The 8137-nt window shown below is 32.2% G+C and overlaps 1 non-coding gene across 1 annotated transcript; it reads left to right on the forward strand.

Annotated features, from left to right (window-relative positions):
• Positions 1-7751: 7751 nt before the first annotated feature.
• Positions 7752-7823, forward strand: trnae-uuc (transfer RNA glutamic acid (anticodon UUC)). The gene has a single exon. It is a non-coding gene; the product is annotated as a tRNA-Glu (tRNA).
• The last annotated feature ends 314 nt before the right edge of the window (positions 7824-8137 follow it).

Genomic DNA, 8137 nt, shown 5'->3' on the forward strand with positions numbered 1-8137 from the left:
TTCAGTGAGCACTGAGAATAGAAACACACACACACACACACTAAACAAGGGGTTAGGAATAGGAACTTAAATGTATATCATAAAATTTACAACTTTGTGACAAGCGACGATATTTACGTCTAATGAAGCAACTTTACAAACTAAAGCCAAACTTTAATTATTAATAATATGTAGTGTAATAAAGCTAATATATAAATAAAAAATGCACTTTTATGTAATTTTATTCTATTTCTGTGGGCCCTTTCATAGGTTTTCATTTCACATAATAAAATAAGAATAAAGTGTTACTCCTTTAAAAAATGAGACATATTGATTTGCAATGTAAATTTGAATACATCGTTGCTGTCCAATGAAAAACACTTATCTGTCCATTTTTGTTGATTCTTAGTTTACTACATAATTTGAACAGACAACCTGTCCTTTACACTGTGCCAAAATTTCTTGATGAACGGACCAATAGAAACTCTTCAAAATGACCTGAAATAAACTCTTTTCTCATTGACGTCCATTGAAAGTTTACAAGGTTTTTTCTTGCTCCTGTAAAGTTCCTGTTTTCATTGGACGGTGACGACATAATGTATTTCATATGGAAAACTTGTAAAAAAATGTAATTTTAGGGATTATTTCCCTGCAGCAGGGTCCAGCAGCATCACTTCAAGAAGAGAATTATAGTTTCATATGACTTCATATGAAAATAATCAAAAATTAATTGACAAAAACAAATGTATAGTGTGTCTAGTCTAGTATGTCACATCTACTACAACTAGACGTCAATCGTAAAAAAAAAAAAAAAAAACGCAGATTATTTGTTTTGGACAGGATTTACAATAGTGCACAGTTCACTGTGATAGTATAGACATATGAGCTTTCATAGCTTGAAAGATGTTAAGAAAAGAAATCTGAATATGTGAAAATGAAACCAACACCACTGCTGGTAAAATGTCTCTGGTAACACATGAACACTCAGGTATCTATAAAGCATTATAAATGTATTCATAAAGCTTTGTTATAACACCACAGTATAAAATTTTATATCACAAAGAGATATAATGCATTATAATATATGTATATATAGCTTTATAATGTGTTATATGCCTTCTCATCATTTTACCTAAAGTCTGTAAAAAGCGCTTATAAGTGTTCATTAGATGTTATGTGCATTTACAGAACAGTTTTAATTATAACATATAGCAGTTAGAGGAAACGCATCTTGGTAAAGCATTATGTGAGTAAACTTAACATCTATTACGCTTTATGAAACAGGTCTGACCAACAATGTTAAGAACAGCAACTTCACATATATTATAATGCATTATATAGCGCTTTGTGACATAAAGCTTTATACTGTGGTGTTATAACCTTTTATGTTTGAGATTATAAACATGTATGTATAGTTAGAAAGGCTTATGTCAAGGGTCATAAAGCTTCATGAACCATTCATAATGCTTTATAACCCTTGACATAAGCCTTTCTAACTATACATACATGTTTATAATCTCAAACATAAAAGGTTATAACACCACAGTATAAAGCTTTATGTCACAAAGCGCTATATAATGCATTATAATATATGTGAAGTTGCTGTTCTTAACATTGTTGGTCAGACCTGTTTCATAAAGCGTAATAGATGTTAAGTTTACTCACATAATGCTTTACCAAGATGCGTTTCCTCTAACTGCTATATGTTATAATTAAAACTGTTCTGTAAATGCACATAACATCTAATGAACACTTATAAGCGCTTTTTACAGACTTTAGGTAAAATGATGAGAAGGCATATAACACATTATAAAGCTATATATACATATATTATAATGCATTATATCTCTTTGTGATATAAAATTTTATACTGTGGTGTTATAACAAAGCTTTATGAATACATTTATAATGCTTTATAGATACCTGAGTGTTCATGTGTTACCAGAGACATTTTACCAGCAGTGGTGTTGGTTTCATTTTCACATATTCAGATTTCTTTTCTTAACATCTTTCAAGCTATGAAAGCTCATATGTCTATACTATCACAGTGAACTGTGCACTATTGTAAATCCTGTCCAAAACAAATAATCTGCGTTTTTTTTTTTTTTTTTTTTTTTTTACGATTGACGTCTAGTTGTAGTAGATGTGACATACTAGACTAGACACACTATACATTTGTTTTTGTCAATTAATTTTTGATTATTTTCATATGAAGTCATATGAAACTATAATTCTCTTCTTGAAGTGATGCTGCTGGACCCTGCTGCAGGGAAATAATCCCTAAAATTACATTTTTTTTACAAGTTTTCCATATGAAATACATTATGTCGTCACCGTCCAATGAAAACAGGAACTTTACAGGAGCAAGAAAAAACCTTGTAAACTTTCAATGGACGTCAATGAGAAAAGAGTTTATTTCAGGTCATTTTGAAGAGTTTCTATTGGTCCGTTCATCAAGAAATTTTGGCACAGTGTAAAGGACAGGTTGTCTGTTCAAATTATGTAGTAAACTAAGAATCAACAAAAATGGACAGATAAGTGTTTTTCATTGGACAGCAACGATGTATTCAAATTTACATTGCAAATCAATATGTCTCATTTTTTAAAGGAGTAACACTTTATTCTTATTTTATTATGTGAAATGAAAACCTATGAAAGGGCCCACAGAAATAGAATAAAATTACATAAAAGTGCATTTTTTATTTATATATTAGCTTTATTACACTACATATTATTAATAATTAAAGTTTGGCTTTAGTTTGTAAAGTTGCTTCATTAGACGTAAATATCGTTGCTTGTCACAAAGTTGTAAATTTTATGATATACATTTAAGTTCCTATTCCTAACCCCTTGTTTAGTGTGTGTGTGTGTGTGTTTCTATTCTCAGTGCTCACTGAAACAGAAGTGATGCGCTTGTGTCGCCACGAGCTGCTGCTTGTCACCTTTGCTTCAGAAATGTGTGAGTGATCAGAACTCACTGGGGCAGAGAAGAGAAACCTAAAATTCACTCATTACGCACTTCTCTTTTTATTATTCTCTTTATTTTAATCTCACTCATACACTATAACTACAACTATAGCGATTCAGTTGACTATATCGACTATATCGTCAGTTGCAGATCGCGTATCTGAATTTAAGGTGTTTTAGTGTGTCTTTGGTATCTTAATAGTACAAAAAATACGCCTTGTGCAGCTTTAAACGCGCAAAAGACGTTAATTTATTCTCTTAACTAATCATAGGTGTGTTAAAATAAACCAATCAATGTGCCAGTTGTCATTCCCTTTAAGAGTCGGATGAGCTCTGACTTTGGCACGTTCCTTATCTTAACAGTGCATCGCTTTTGTTCGTCTCAGCAGAGGATACTGAGCTGCTGGTTGACGCTGTGAAGGAGCTCCAGGAGCTCATTTATTTACAGGAACAGCAATGCTACTGTATTTTATTCTTTATTCTTGTTATTTTTAAGAGTTAAAAGTCAGGTTTGCACTTTGCAGCATCTATAAGAATTGACTCTGACCTGTTGACTGTTGTCAGGGTTTTAATCAGACAGTGGAGCACTTTTGTTTTCCACCACCAAGATATATAGAAACACGTACTACACATTAGTGCAGATTTATTCCTAAACTCCTAAACCAGTGCATATGCAAGTAAAAATGAAGTAAAACTAGACTGTTGACAGGGTGTAAGATAGCAATTAGCATCACAATGTCTTTTTTTTAAGACATTATATTGTACTTTTTAAAAAGTATGATCAAAGTTTACTTTCAAACCTTTACTGAAAGCATAATATTAATGTACTTTTAATGTATTGTAAGTGAGTTCATAAATCTGGTAGTATATTTAAAGTAAGCTTTTATTGGTGATTCACTGTGACATCAAATCAATATGTTCACTTTCCTTTGTCTTGCTTTTTGTCATTTGCTGTGTATTTTTGGGCAGTATTGACAGGCATGGATGGAGTGATAAAATACGGACGGTAAAGGATTTTTTTTTTTACAAGAGACAAAAATATGTCTAAAGGCACTGTTGAGCTAAAGGCTAAAGCTGCTGTTTCCATGTGGGTCATCCAGACGCCTTCTTGAGTTTGAAGGTGTAGAAAACAGTTCTCACTGATCTCTGACTTCTGTATCTGTAATTTCTCTAAAGAAAAGAAAGAACTTCTACTTTTAATAGTTTTAAAAGAGTTCTCTCTGTGTGTGTTCCTGTTTTAGTCTTTTTCTAGAATAATATGTTATTATGCTAATAAAAGTGTGAGTGTGCTGCTAGTGTAATTGTTTAAATGCTACATCATATGTTTAATTTACTGGAAACGTTTAGTTATAGCAGTTATTGCTGCAAAATGGGGTGAAATCACACTGAAAGATACTAAAAACAAAACTATTCACAATTATTTAATACTTTTCTCAATTATTTAATCATTTTCTCAACAAATAAACCAATCAGAAAGTATAATATTGTGTCTCATTTTAAGTTTAACCGCCCTTGTAAAAGAAATGTATATTAAGTATTTTTTTTTTATTATTATATTTAACATGGAAAAGTACATACTTTTAAAATTAAAATATGTACTTAAATACATACTAAATGTACAATTTGGCCACAATTTATGGCAACTTAAGTATATTTCAGTTGTAATAAAAGTATAAAAGTACGCAACTGTGGTTTTGAGTGTTTTTTCATACAACTTTTGTGAACTTGCAAATACACTTAAAGTATATTATGTAAATGTAAATGTTCTACTTTGCATACTGATGCACATATTTTGTACACCTTAATGCTACTAGAAAAAAGAAAAAAACACTAAAGTGCACTTTAATCAGTATGTAATGCCACTATATATATATTTTTTTTTTCTGTTAACACAATGTAGAATTTAAAGCATGGCTTAAAAATACATTTTATGGAAATAGAGAGAAAGTATATTTACTGTGTATGTTTTAATAAAGTATATTAAATAAAAAAAATGCACTTTTAGTGTTATTTACTTTTTAATTTGAACATATGTTTAATCCTCTTATGTATTCTGGTAGTATATTAATTATTTGTTCACAACTCCTTTTCCACATTTTTTTTAACACTTTTTAAAATTAAAATGTGTACTTAAAAACTTAAATACATATTAAATGTACTATTTTGGAATCAACTTATGGCACCATATATATATATATATATATATATATATATATATATATATATATATATATATATATATATATATATATATATATATATTTTTTTTTTTCTATCAACACAATGGATAATTTAAAGCATGGCTTAAAAATACATTTTACGGAAATAGAGAGAAAGTAGATTTAACGTATATTAAATTGAAAATGCACCTTTAGTATTCCTTACTTTCTAATTTGAACACACTTTAAATGCTCTTCAGTATACTTACTTTTCACACGGGTGGGTTTTCTTTATCTATTTTTTTTTTCTTTATCTATTATCTAACTTGTATTGTGCAATTCTGATGATGTTTTAGGTTATATTAATGCCGAAATAGAAAATAAAAAAATCCTAAAGGTTTCACAAACTTGTGCTGTCTAGTGTTTGGGATGCTGCTAATTTGGAGCGATGAGCACCATGGAATTAATAATCAGAATAGGTATATGCATATTTTACACCCTATAGATATAATTGTGTTTCTGTGTCGACTGTTAAACTGAAAACACGTGTATTTTTGTTGTATTAAAGATGTATGCTGCCCCAGAAAAAGAGCAGTTCAAAGAAATCTTTGAAGCCCAATATTGCAATGCTGTTCATGTCCATGATGAGTTTATATCAACTTTTGACCATAAAGTGTGTGTGTGTGTGTGTGTGTGTGTGTGTGTGTGTGTGTGTTGCTCCTGTGTTCTACTGGATGTAAAGACATACAGTGAAAAAAAAAGGATCAAGAAAATCTCATTATACTCTGACATGTAGAGAAAAAGAAAAAGAGAGAGAGAGAGGAAGAAAAGAAAGGACAGTATGCTTCACTTCCAGCACACGCTGGTCACCTTAACACCATACCTGATTGGTTTTGCAAGGATTACAGCAGCTATGTGTTTCCATATACAGATTTTACCAAATTGAAAACCTCTGGAATATAATCAAGAGGAAGATGGATGATCACAAACCATCAAACCACCAAACTGAACTGCTTGAATTTGATTTTTGCACCAGGAGTAAAGCAGCATAAAGTTATCCAAAAGCAGTGTGTAAGACTGGTGGAGGAGGAGAACATGATGCCAAGATGCATTTAAAAATAAATGTGATTAAAAACCATGGTTATTCCACCAAATATTGATTTCTGAACTCATTTTCTGCATATAATAAATAAATGTTCTAAATGAGAATATTTTTATTTATAATTTGGGAGAAGTGTTGTCTGTAGTTTATAGAATAAAACAACAATGTTCATTTTACTCAAACATAAAACTATAAATAGCAAAATCAGAGAAACTGATTCAGAAACTGAAGTGCTCTCTTCATTTTTAGAAGTTTAGAAGTTCTCTATGTTTTAGAACACCCCTACTGTTTAGTAGTGAATCTACTCATCTTATTAATGACTTTATTTCTGCAGTTCTTCTCCTGTTAGACTAACTCTAGTTTTTAGTCCTTAATCATGTTAATCTAAAGAGTTAAAGAGGCTAAAGCTGCTGTTTTCATGTGGGTCAGCCAGACGTCTTCCTGTAGCAGTTTTTTTTCTCCAGTTTCTAAGAGTCTTTATTTGAAGGTATAGGAAACAGTACTCACCGCTCTCTGGCTTCTGTATCTGTAATTTCTCTTAAGAAAAGAATGATTTTCTACTTTTAATAGTTTTAACAGAGTTCTCTCTCTCTCTCTGTGTTTCTGTTTTAGTCTTTTTCTAGTTATTAGTTACAGTATTAAGTCTTCCAGCACTGCTTTACTACAGACAAGGCTTTGGAAATGTATATTTGTTCCTAAAAATTCCATATATATAAACAATGTATGATTTTATCAGGTTTTTAGTTCATTAGTTTTGTATAATTTCCAGTTATTGACTCGACCTAAAGAGCTAAAAGGCAGCAGTTTATGATTTTATATGATGACTGTAAACACATTATAGCACAATATAGAGCTGCTAAAACACTACATCCATATAAATAGTTCATTTTATGTGTCTGGAAATAAAAAAAATAAAATAGTTCCTGGTTTTTACCATATTTTGGCCATTACATGTTCAATTGAATAATTAAAGTGTCTTAAATGAATTGTGTAAAGGCTTCTAAGTGATATTAAATCATAGAATTGACTCTGAATTATTTAATATTGGAGTGATAAGCCTTCAAATGGGAAATTGGTCAAAATAGGCTTGGAGCTTAAGAGGTTAAATGGCAAAAATGAAGGGAATAAACAGGGTGTTCTAAAATCAGCATTGCTTGGACGTCACTGTAGGCCCAAAGGTCGCAGAGGGAGAACTGCAATGAAGGTAAAGGGCAAGAGAGAGAAAGAAAGAGAAGAAGAAAAGAGAGCAGCGCTGTATTTCTGTAATTGACGTAGGCATTAAAAACAGAGCAGTGTCTTCTGAAGCTAAACCATTCTATATGGTTCAAAGTAAAACGAGCTGAGGCATCATCGTATCTAACCGTTTTTCCGACGTACATAGCAACGCTATATATATCCTTAAGAAAAACATATCCGAAGTAAGTTCCATCTGACAAACGCCAGACTTGATCCTTGAGCGCTCCTTGAGCGACTGGTTCAGGAATGCTCTCCATTGTTCGGTACCTTTTTAGATTCTCGTCATCGTGCCCTTCTTCTACAGATCCTCCCATATGGTCTAACGCGTAGGATTTCTGGCTTTCATCCAGACGGTCCGGGTTCGAATCCCGGTATGGGAAGCTTTGGTTTTCAGCAGCCTCAGAAACACAAGCCATTGCTCCGTTCTCTCGGTCCTTCACACATCTCGCTAACCCCTAACTCTTAAATACACATTTCACTCGTAGGCTTGCTGTGATTGCTCCATAGGAATAACAACCTTATTGGTCAATACTTTTGGCGGGAATTTTTCTGACCAATCAGGACAATCTGAATAATGATGGGGCGGGGCTGGGGCGGGACGGGAAGAGGTGGGGATGGGGCAGGAAGGGGCGGAGGGATGGGCGGGGCGGTGTGTCACCATGGTTTAAATTACCTCATATCCAAAACATGAATG

The sequence above is a fragment of the Astyanax mexicanus genome, chromosome 1 (assembly GCF_023375975.1).
Source record: "Astyanax mexicanus isolate ESR-SI-001 chromosome 1, AstMex3_surface, whole genome shotgun sequence".
Lineage (NCBI taxonomy): Eukaryota > Metazoa > Chordata > Actinopteri > Characiformes > Acestrorhamphidae > Astyanax > Astyanax mexicanus.